The following is a 12,612-nucleotide window of genomic DNA, read 5'->3' as shown; positions in this document are numbered from 1 at the left end:
TATCAATGTCAGAAATAAGGCAGTTGAGAGGGGAAACTGACATGTGGGCAAATCATCTTGAGAAATATTGAGTTTTAAATAATGCTGTATTCAGATGAAATTTCCTAGCAGGCTTTATCGAGAATTTTTATCAATAATAGAAAAGTTGCTGTTTGACTACTGCTATTTACTACTATGGCAAGACCTTTTCCATGTTCTTAATTTTTTTATTTTTATGTTTCAGTATATTCAATAATTTTTGCAGTAATATTTCAATATAAAGTATATATGGATATTTGTTATATATCATAAAAACTCATATTATGATTAATATGTCTTACTATTCCAGAATTTAGTTATTTTGCTTTTAAAATAATTTTCCCATGCATGGTTTTATATTATATATGAAAAACTGAAAACAAGACTCTAATGTATTTCTCATAGATCCAGTGTTTTAATAGAGTTCTATGCATCTTCAGATGAAAATCCTTTGCCGTAGTAGATACAAAATTCAAAGTCCAGAGGCAGTTGGCCATGATTCAAAACATGTTCAGATAGTTGCACATACCACTAACAGGTACCACTGTGAATTATTCCAAACAACATTCCAGAATCAATGCCAACATCTTATCATTTTGAGAAATTTATTTCCCCAAATATTTTGCCTACAAGTTTATAAGTTTATTATATGATTGGTCAAAGCGATGCTGGTAGGGTACAAGAAAAAATAGCAAGACAGCAAGACTTATATGGTATAGCAATTAAAACGGCATGTATTAACACAAGTAAAGACAAATAGACCAAGGGGAAAGAATCAATAATCCAGAAATAGACAAAAATCTATATAGGGCACTTGGTGTATAACAGTTATTAATAAGTAAGAAAAGGGTTCTAGGATAAGTGGCCTTTAAAGAAAAGAAGAAAGAGGGGCGCCTGGGTGGCTCAGTCGTTAAGCGGCTGCCTTCAGCTCGGGTCATGATCCCAGGGTTCTGGGATCGAGCCCCGCATCAGGCTCCCTGCTCAGCGGGAAGCTTGCTTCTCCCTCTCCCACTCCCCCTGCTTGTGTTCCTGCTCTTGCTATCTCTGTCTCTGTCAAATAAATAAATAAAATCTTTAAAAAATAAAAAAAATAAAAAAAAATAAAGAAAAGAAGAAAGATACCTTTCTATTTCACACAATACGAAAAATAAATTTCAGGAGGATTAAGATTCATATATGATAAGTGAAATCTTAAAATATGTAGAAGAAAATATAGCACAGTACATGCATGTCACTAAAAGCACCAGCTATAAGGAAGCGGATTGTTACATTTAATGACATAAAAATTTAAAAACTGCATTTGACAAAGACTTTATTTAAAAACTTAAAATGCAAACCAACATTGAGAAAGATGTTTAAAATAGATCTAACTAACAAAGAATTACAACCCAGAATACATGAAGAGTCCCTGCAAGTCAGGAAGAATAAGACAAATAACCCAAGAAGAAAATAAGCGATGGATAGGGATAAAATACAGAAATAACATCCAAAAGGTAATAAAGACAGAGATGTTCAATCACACCCAAATTTAAGAAAAAAATTAAAATACAATGATATATATATATATATTTTAAAGACTTATTTATTTATTTGAGAGAGAAAGAGAGAGAGCGAGCACATGCATGGGCGAGCCAGCAGTGGGGAGGGGCAGAGGGAGAGAATCTCCAGCAGACTCCCCACTGAGCTCAGTGCCTGACGCAGCGCTCGAATTCACAACCCCATGATCATGACCTGAGCTGAAATCAAGAGTAGGATGCTCAACGCACTCAGCCACCCAGGGGCCCCAAAATACAATGATATACTATTTTACCACCATCACACTGGCAAAAATTTGAAATGATTGATAATACCAAGTGATGGCCAAGGTGGGAGGAATTCATATTCTCAAATTCTGTCAGCAAGGATGAAAAGTGTTACAAATGCTTTGGAAATTAGCCTAGACTTTAGTTAAAGTGATCATAACCTCTAACCCAGAGACTTGCACCATTAAATATATACTTTTTTTTTAAAGATTTTATTTATTTATTTATTTGATAAAGACACAGCGAGAGAGGGAACACAAGCAGGGGGAGTGGGAGAGGGAGAAGCAGGCTTCCTGCAGAGCAGGGAGCCTGATGCGGGGCTCGATCCCAGGACCCTGGGATCATGACCTGAACCGAAGGCAGACGCTTAACGACTGAGCCACCCAGGCACCCCAAATATATACTTCTTGATAAACATTTGTAAACATGCCCATTAGAAGCATGTTGAAAGAATGTTTGTTCCAGTATTTTTTTTTTTTTAAGATTTTATTCATTTATTTGACAGAGAGAGACACAGTGAGAGAGGGAACACAAGCAGGGGGAGCCGGAGAGGGAGAAGCAGGCTTCCCGTGGAGCAGCGAGCCCGATGCGGGGCTCAATCCCAGGACACTGGGATCATGACCTGAGCTGAAGGCAGACGCTTAACGACTGAGCCACCCAGGCGCCCCTGTTCCAGTATTTTTTATAGTAGTAAAAGTTTGGAAACAACTTAAATTTTTATCGTTGGAACAATGGATAAATTAATTGTGCTATTTTAACACAGTGGAAGACTATATAGAATTTAAATGGATGACTGCCTTCGGCTCAGGTCCTGATCCCAGGGTCCTGGAATCAAGCCCCGCATCGGGTTCCCTGCTCCGCGGGAAGCCTGCTTCTCCCTCTCCCACTCCCCCTGCTTGTGTTCCCTCTCTCGCTGTGTGTGTGTCTCTCTCTCTGTCAATTAAATAAATAAATAAAATCCTTAAAAAAAAAAAAAAAAAAGAAGTTAAATGGATGAACTGTCTACATATGTATATATGGATACAGTTTTACATTTTAAACACCATGCTATGTGTAAAAAAAGCAGGCTTTGAAAGCTATTTTTATTATATCATGCATGTAAAATGTCCAAAACATTCAAAACAGATACATATTTAATTTATGGATATGCACATAAGTAGAAAAGGATCAAATATGCATGGGAATGATGCACACCAACTTTATGACAGTGGTTATTTCTCAGCAAGGTGGCAAATGTGAAGGCCAGAGATTTCAACTTATTTTGTAGCCTTTTGTTTCTTAAAAAAAATCGGGCACAGGGATGCCTGGGTGGCTCAGTCAGTCAAGCGTCTGCCTTCATCACTCCAAAATGAAACCGTGTACCCAGGATCCTGGGATTGAGTCCCACATTGGGCTCCTTGCTCAACAGGGAGCCTGCTTCTCCCTCTGCCTGCTGCTCTCCCTGCTTGTGCGCTCTCTCTCTCTCTGACAAATAAATAAATAAAACATTTTTAAAAAATTTGGTGCAAAAATATCCAAACAAGTATTTTGAAATCTTGAAGGTATGTTTATGGGTCTACTACATATTATGTATAATATGCAGGGCTTTTTTCATTCTATATATTTTCTAACAGTTTTACTGAAATATAATTTGCATACCATATATATTCACCGATTGAAATTATACAATTCAATGATTTTTTAGTATATTCACAGAGTTGCATAACTATAACTATAATCAATTCTAGAAAGTTTTCATCACTCCAAAATGAAACCGTGTACCCATTAGCTGTCATTCCTCCCTTCCTCCCAACCCCCTATTGCCCAAGGCAAGTACTAATCTCCATCTTGTCTCTGTAGATAATTTGCCTATTCTGTACGTTTCACATAAGTGGAATTATACAATATGTGTTCTTTTGTGGTTAGTTTCTTTCACTTAGCATCATGTTTCCAAGGTTCATCTGTGCTGTAGCATGGATCAGTACTGCATTTCTTTTTATGGCCAAATACTATTCAATTGTTTGGGCATATCATAATTTGTTTATTCATTTATCAGTTGTGGACATTTGTAATGTTTCCACTTTTTGACCACTGTGAGTAATGCTGCTCTGAGCGTTTGTGTACAAGTTCTTCTTTGGACATATGTTCACATTATCTGGGAATGACGGCCGGGTCATCTGTTAACTCTGTATGCCACATTTTGAGGACCTGCCAAACTGTTTTCCAGAGCAGCTGCATCACTGTGCATTCTCACGAGTGATGGGCGAGGATTCTGATTTCTTCACATCCTCCCCAATATTTGCTATCATCTTTATTTTTGAATATAGCCATTCTATAGAATGTGAAGTGGAAGCTCACTGTGGTTCCAATTTGCATTTCTCTAATGGCTAATGATATTGAGCATCTTTTCATGTGTTTATCGTTTCTCTGCCTTTTTGAATGTATGAAATATTTTATAACTAAAAAAAATTGACGACAATCCTTGCAAATTAAATCTTGATAGGGAGGCTGATGGCCTTTGAAGGCTGTTAACATTGATTTGGGTGAGTGTTGAAAAAGAAAAATGTTTTAAGTATTTTTTCAGATACATATTTGGGACAAAGCTGCACAGAACATAAAGCAAGAGCAATATTCAACCAGTGGTAGAGAGAAAAGCTGTTAGTTGAGTGTTAATGTAATTTTGTAAAAAGTATAAAACCTCCATTTCACAATTAGAAGAAAAGGGTGTAAAAGGGTGCCAACATGATTGATGAGTCATTATCTGTATCCATTTTTATGCCATAAAATACTAACAAAATAAATTAGAACACAGTGAGACAGAGAGGCTAATGGGTGCTCTCCCTTGATAATTTAAAATAGAGGTATCATAAAATCTGGGACAGAAACTTCTAGTGAAAACAGTCTGTTCGGTAAAAATATATTAAGTTAAAAAGCACATTTTGATCTTTGTTACAGACTGTTGTAATTTAAATGAATGTAACACATTCATTTAAAAGTTTGATGAAATTTGATTATTAGGTCAAGGATCAGAGCAATACATTCTTCTATTCCATGAAGAGGATGACAGTGCCAGAAAAATGACAGGATGTGAAAAACTTATTTACAAAGAGCTGTGAAATCATATTTGGTATGGATTGGGAGAATTAATCAAATCTTTGTTTCCTGAAGTACTCTCATTCATTTCAAATACTGCACCTTGTTTAAGGGGAAAGTACATCTTTCTTCTCCTTCTCCTCCTCCTCCTTCCCCTCGCCCTCTCCGTCCTTCTCCTTCTCCTTCTTCTTCGTGAGAAAGGAGCATTAGAAAGTGTTCATTGTGAGAAAATCTACTTAGTGAGCACATAAAAAGAAAGATAGACCTCCTTTAGCAGCCATGTTGGAAGCAAGAAGTAATATATTTTAAACATTTGGGCACGTTCTAAGTATCGTCAATTTAATTCATACAATACATGGAAAAATCAGTAATAACTTCAGTGAACATAACTAAGAAGGGAAAAGAAAATAGTGTTAACGTTTTCTTCTTAAGTCCTTTTCTGCTCTCCTCGCTAATTTCAATCTCGGTCAAACTTATTTGCACATTAAAGGAAGAACCAGCCTCCAGCTCACATGACTTTCAAAGAAGAAAGGGCACATGCAAATCTCCTAGGATTAGAGCAGTGACTATACAGGACCAAGAGGATTACTGGCCGTTCATTCACTCAACAAATATGACTGCGTCCTACCTACAGAGGCCAGTCACTCCAGGAGCACGCGGTGTAAAAAGGAAGCAGGTAAGTAAACATCCTAGCAGTTCAGGGTGATGAAGTATAAGGCTCTGTAGGGTTCTAAGAAGGAATAGAGGAAGCTAGGTACCTAAGCTGAATTCTAGTCAGGAAAGCCTTCCTAGAAAAGACAACTCTTGAGGGGGTGGGGGGGATGGGTTAGCCTGGTGATGGGTATTAAAGAGGGCACGTACTGAATGGAGCACTGGGTGTTATGCACAAACAATGAATCATGGAACACTACATCAAAAACTAATGACGTAATGTATGGCGATTAACATAACATAATAAAAAAAATTTAAAAAAAAAGACAAATCTTGAGCTGCGCCTCGAAGATTGAGTTTCAGAGACACAACCAGGTGAAGGGTTTGGGAAAATGAATTACACACAGAGACAGTATCATGTGTCCTGAGGTAAAAGAGAGAAGAGCACATTTGGAGAAATGCTCCTAATACAATATATTTGAGTTTGAGGGCCTGTTGTGTGGCGGCAGAAGGTTGGTAGGATAGGACGTCAGTGATAGAGCTGTTCATGATTTGCCTTGTTTCTGCCATGCTAAGGAACTTGAGCTTCCTTTTGAAGAGAGCAGGGAGATACTAAAGGTCTTAAAGCAAGAGCATTAATATGATTAATGTGATTTAGAGGTCTCGGCCTTAACAGCTTATGGCTAAAAATAAGATCATACTTACTTTCAGTGATCAAATTATGCTGCTCATAATGACCAACGTTTAGATGCTGTTGTCCGGGCGGCAGTTGCTACTCTTGGTACACGCTGCCGTTTATTTGTTAAACCCAGCTTTCTCTATTTTGTAGCCACAGGGCTGCTCCTGGTGCCTCGGACGCTCATGAAATACCCAGCTTGCTGGGCACAGCTTCCTTCTGTTCAGTGCTTCTGCAACTCTTAGGAATTATGCACAACTTCTGTACTAATCCCTCTTCTTGTCCCCCTCCTCTGATCAGGCAGACCCCTTGATGAAATCTATGTGCCCGCGGCAGCTCATCAATGTCCACCAAAGTCATTTCACATATTTCCTTTATTGGGAGACAAAAATTATCTGCTTTCTAGTTTAAGAAATAGGAAACTTCTCTCCCGTCTCAAGCCATCACCTGCTGTCTGATTCTCAGATATGCACATGGGATTTACTTAGTGGATAGATGACTGATACGGCAAACATATATCCCTTTTAGAGAAAACACCATTCTCAACTGTTGCTCTCATGATCCCAAGACCATGATCACAAAATGTAGTCTAATCCAACTACTACAATTAAAAGGAAGTTTGGTTCTCATGTAATTCCTCATTTCTCCCCACTAAGGGACTAGAGAAACATGGTCAAACGTGGGTAAGAAATTCTCTCTGTTTTAGTGCAGTAGATAAGAGCTTGGCTTTCAAGTCAGATTTTAAGGCCTGACTCTGTCACTACACTGGGTGACTTTGATAATTTAAGTCTTGTAACCCGTGTAAGACAGAGGTTCTTCATCTGTAAAATGGCATAAATAGTAATATCTATATCGAAGATGGTTGTGAGGATAAAATGAGATAAGATATACAAAGTTCTAGAATAGTGTCTGACATGTAATAAACAATAAATAGTAGAGATTATTATTTTGATTTATAATTCTTCTTTATAATTCTTCCTTTCCTACTGATATGTTTCACATTGTTCTTATTATTATTTTCCTAATATGAAAGTGTTTATTCTATAATAAACAATTTTCCATCCTTTCTGCCTCTACAATTGTTTGGAATATCAATTATTTCCATTTGCTTTTTTTCTAATCATGTCTGCTTCTAAATTCTGACTTTGTTACATGGAAAAGCATCTGATACTACTAGTTAAAATCTGACAGACTGAATTTTTGTTGTTGTGACTGGATTTCAAAGTGTCACTTCTTCTGGATATTTGATTTTTATGCCTTTTCTCTCCTACAGTAGAATGTGGTTGTTACTCCCTCAACATAGTTTCAGGAATTAGTAAGCATTCCACATTTAGTGCAGTTTATCTTTACATTTTTCCTTCATTCATACTACACACAGTTTACTGGATAGATTTTGTGGAGGGTCCTGCAACTAGATGCTGCTGGTAAAAAGCCACGGTTCCTACCCTTAAAGGACTCATGCTTTTCTACAGAAGACGGACAGGCAAAAGATAATGGAAATACAATATTGTAAGTGTAATAATAGGAGTTAGGTGTGGTTTAGGCAAAATTGGTAACATAATGCATTTAATAATAAACCACCTGCAGCAGAGAATGAGGGGTGAGGGAAAGCTTCAAAGAGAAGGCCATGTGTACACTAGATCTTGGCAAATAGAGACACTATACCTATGAAGAGAGGGAAGGCATTCTACTTAGGAGGTTGTGTGTGTGCGCATGTGCACACAAAGGCATGGAGGCATGAAATAACATGATGGCTCTTTCAGGAAACTGAATAGTTTGGGAAATCAGTGCAGGAAGAAGTTAATAGAGAAGAAGACAAGGGCCATATCATGGAGGCTTTATTGTATTTGATGACAGAGACTGGACTGTACTCTGTAAGCAACGAAGGTAGATATTTTAAGTCACATGTTCTTATTTGTATCTTGGGGACAGTCAGTCTGGCAGCAATTTGTAGGATGGCCTGGAGTGAAACTGGAAGTACTTTGACCTATAAGGAGACCTTTGTAATAACCTCGGAAAGAAATGAGGGCCTGAAATAGTAATGATGATGAGAAGGATCTGGAAAAGGTGAGTGTGTTTTAAGAAGAAATTGACCTAAGAACCCATTGAGCTAATGGATGTGGGTGAAGGGGAGAAACTCAATTATTTAGGGAGAAGAATAATGATTCTAATTTGGGACTGATGAGTTGAGATTCCTGTAAAATGTACAGATAGAAATGTTGGCTTATAGGTGTGGAATTCAGTAGAGAAATTTGGGCTAAAGATATAAATATTGGGAGCTATGATCAGGAAATGTAGAATTATAATGGAAGAGGACCAGGAGCAACACTCTGCAGATACCAACACTCTTCAGGTAGAAAGAGGACACAAGACTGTCAGAGACTGAGAGAAGCAATAGAGCCGGGGGTGGGGGTGGGTGTGTGCGTGGGAGCAGCTATCATCAAAATGTTCAAGGAGGAAGTTGGTCTTCTGACTGACAGTACTAGAAACTGAATAGCTTATCCTTGGAAGGAAAGACACTACCAGTGCAAATACATACTCATGTTTTTTTTTTGTCTCTCATTTTATTGCTTTGACTGCTCATGCCTAACCTTGCACATTGTTGTTGAAGAATAACTGACAAGCAATATTAATGATGCCTGTAAAACTAGAGAACACAGAGTTTTCTCACAAATAAAAAAAACCCATTCTCTTCAGCAGCAAAATAATAAATAGAAGAAAAACCTGTAAGATTTGTCATTTACTGTATCATGAAATCTTCCAATTTCTATAAAATCCAACTACATCATCCTCATAAAAATAAAAAGTTAATTGAAAACTACCTCAGTGTGCCTTCTATTGAGTTAATACTATTCTCCCACCTTAAAATAATAATTTTCATTTATCATCAGAAGTTATCTGCAATGTTCCACATAACTCCATATAGATAAACTTCCCATTCTAGTTCACTTTCTTATAACTACATATCAAAATACAATTTTAGAATATTTAACAGATTCCATAATTAGAATATTGCTTTTTAAAAGAAAAAAAATCTTATCCAATTAAAAATTATTTAATTAAAATAATTATTTAATTAAAAAGAATTATTTAAAACAAAGAAGTATAAGCAAGGAACATTTTTTTAGTCATGATTACCATATTAAATATTGCTTCATGGTGAAAATTTGGCCAATCTTCTGAGTAGAGTAGAAAAGTATCGGTTGGATACTAAAGTTGAGTCCTGTTTCTGTTGCTAATGTTTTTAATAATCTTGAAAAAAATTAATTCACATAGGTAGGCTTTGGTTTTGTTGTCTAAAAAGTGTGATAAATATAACTTTCCCAGTATATGTTGTAAGGGTAAAGGTGATACCACAAAAAAAAAGACTTAGAAAAAAATTGGAGTTCTGTAATTAGAAATTGTTATTAATCTCAGTTCTAAATGCGCTAATATTTCCAAATACCTCACAAAGAAAACAATCAAGCTATGACTCTGTCATACTCAAAACCAAAAGTAATTATCTAAAATAATACCTAGCATTAGCATAATTTATAAAATACAAAGTACATGATTTAATTTTAAATTAAATCAGAAAATATTGCTGTTTCCAGTTAAAACTTTAATAGAGAATATTTTTAATGCCAAAAATTATGGTAGTTTGTATCCTTAAACTCTGCTATATTTTCATTGTGGTTTTTATTTACAAAACTGGTAATCTTCAAGCTTTGTCTGTATTATATTATAAAAAATAGAGAATTTCCATAGGAATGAACCTTGAAAATAGAACCAGATTCTCCTTCTAGTCTATGGTAATTAAAGATGGCCACTTTTTTCTCTTTCTTTTTTTGATGGGGAGTGGAGGGACACTCCTCTCATTAAAAGGAAGAATTTATGTTTGCTTGCTTTAAATCTGGGTTGGCTTTGTGTGACTAATAGAATACAGCAGAAGTGATAACGTGATAGTTTCTGAACCTAAGCCTTAAGATACTGATAGTTCAACTTTCTTTTGAAATATTAACTTCTGGAATCCATTTGCTATTCAATGAGGAAGCCCAAGCAGTCCTGTGGTGTGGCTCACACAGAGAAGCTCACGTGTAGAGGACCCAATGCCCCCAGCCAATAGCCCCAGCTGAGTTTGAGCTAAGCAAGGGCAACTAGCTAGCTGTGTAAGTGAACCATCATAGAAGTACATTCTACCCCCGTTAAACTGCCTCAGCTGATGCTGGCGTGAACAAAACATGCCATTCTGACAAAGACCTGCCCAAATTACAAACTCATGAGCAAAATAAATGATTTTTTTGTTTTAAGTTACTAAGTTTTGGGTGGCTTGTTATGCAGTAATAGATGATTAGAATATAGTCTTGAAAATATCACAGTGTAAGTGAAGAAGAATCCTTAAATAAAATACTTATATTGAAGCTTCAAAGTTAAATGATGTTAAAACAAAGTTTGTTTGTTTTTTTTAATGGATGAAATGTTCTGTCACTCTACACATAGATGATAGCAGGGTTGCCACTTCCGTGTTTGGTGTTTGGACTGACGATGTGGGAAGTTGGAACTCTGGGTAAATATAAGAAGTATAAGAAACTAGCACAATAAATTCAAACCGAGTACTATTCTGACAGACACAATGTTTTCAAATATGCTAGCAATGCACATTTCTCTGACTTTCCTGTAATGTCTTCACATGGACCAGTTTTTAATGCTTAGTTGCTAGTACGAACCCCCTCAGCAAAATGTTCAGGTCACAGGTTGGACCAAATGACAGAGGAATTAAGTAAAACTTTACCTAAATCACTATTTCCATCTGTACAATACTTATTGTTTCTTGCTACTAAAATAAAACTAATGTATGTTTGTGGGACTAGACTGTGGCCATGGTTGACAAATAGAAAACTAGTGTAATAATTCTATTAAGAGCAGTAATTATAAATTCTATTATCAGTGCAAATGTACTGCTTATTTAAACATGGTCTTGGGAGATAGCGAGGAAGCAGTTCACAGGGGGTTACTACATCATGGCAATCCTGTCGTCCTTCATCATTGATTGCTCTAGGGGTGGACATGTGAACCAAGTCAGGCCAAAAAGATATGGGGGAGGTTAGCAGGGCCACTTGGAAAAGATTTCCTCCCCTGTAACAGAAAGTCCCTTAAGGAGGATACCTCCTTTCTTATTGCTTTTGCAACTTTTGGGGGACTGCACAATGCTGGAGAAGATCCTCCAACCATTGTTCCATCACATAATTGGCAGAGAGAAAGGTGGGAAGAACCTGGGTCTTCCATGCTACTGAGACTCTTGCTCTATTTTCAAATTGCCTACCTCCAGACTTTATTTTTGAGTGAAATAATGAAATGACTCACTATTGTTTAAGTGAATTGTAATATGATATTTTACTCCACACAGCAAAAAGCAATCCTAATTCAATAATGCTGTAAACTGTCTACATAGTACCTGAAAAATAGCATGTGTTTAAAAACTCTGGTTATTACTCCTGTAAGTAAAATATTAGGTACAATGTAAAGGTGAATATGTCAAAATCACCATTGATTCTCACTAGGTACTCAAAATCTTTCCTCCTTCTGAAATGTTAAATTATTTTGTCCTTTTTTTTTTTTTATGATAATCACATATGCCTTAAATTTGAATCATTTGTGTGCATGGCTTATATTGTCTACTGGATTGTAATCTCTTTCATACCATTGATAGCCTTATATTCAGTAGATACTCAAAAGCTTTTTGTGTTGAATGAATTAATAATTAAGTCAATGTATTTGAATTATATAAGTAGGAAGAAAAGCAGACATCTTAATTTCCAAGGAGAACTATACCTTTGAGGTGTGTGTATATGCAATTTAACAAAATAACACAATAATTACTAAACTTCCTGGTGGTTTATTTCTGTTTTCACTTTTGGACCTTATCATTGGATATAATTTTAATCCTGACTTCAAGATGGAAATTACATAAGAAAATTTAAAGCCATTTGTGTGTCTCAACCAGGATTCCTCTCAGGAAATAGAGGATAGGTCAGCTTAGTTTCCCAAAGTTTTACTGGAGTTGGAAACCAGGTTCCTGCAAAAGTGTTGCCCTAAACTTTTATTCAGCTCAATTTAAGTTCATTTCTTTTCTTTTCTTTTTTTTTTTTATTTATCTGAGAGAGAGAGAGAGACAGAGAGTGAGCATGTGCTCCTGAGCACAAGCAAGGGGAGGGGCAGAGGAAGAGGGAGAAGCAGGCTCCCTGCTGAGCAGGGAGCCTTGTGCAATGTGGGGCTCGATTCCAAGATCCTGAGGCCATGACCTGAGCTGAAGGCAGATACTTAACCGACTGAGCCACCCAGGTGCCCCAAGTTCTTTTTTTCTTTCTTTCTTTCTTTCTTTCTTTCTTTCTTTCTTTCTTTCTTTCTTTCTTT

At 36.5% G+C, this 12,612-nt stretch overlaps 1 protein-coding gene across 1 annotated transcript in view; it reads left to right on the top strand.

Annotated features, from left to right (window-relative positions):
- The first annotated feature begins 5,464 nt into the window (after positions 1-5,464).
- EPS8 (epidermal growth factor receptor pathway substrate 8) overlaps positions 5,465-12,612 on the top strand; it is a 199,053-nt gene continuing 191,905 nt past the window's right edge. Inside the window, exon 1 of the mRNA XM_032391804.1 lies at positions 5,465-5,568. The gene's annotated coding sequence lies outside the window, so the exon portion shown is untranslated. The remainder of the gene's footprint in view (positions 5,569-12,612) is intronic.

Source organism: Phoca vitulina, unplaced genomic scaffold, assembly GCF_004348235.1.
Source record: "Phoca vitulina isolate PV1807 unplaced genomic scaffold, GSC_HSeal_1.0 scaffold64, whole genome shotgun sequence".
In the NCBI taxonomy this organism is placed as follows: Eukaryota; Metazoa; Chordata; class Mammalia; order Carnivora; family Phocidae; genus Phoca; species Phoca vitulina.
This window is presented reverse-complemented; position numbering and strand designations above follow the sequence as displayed.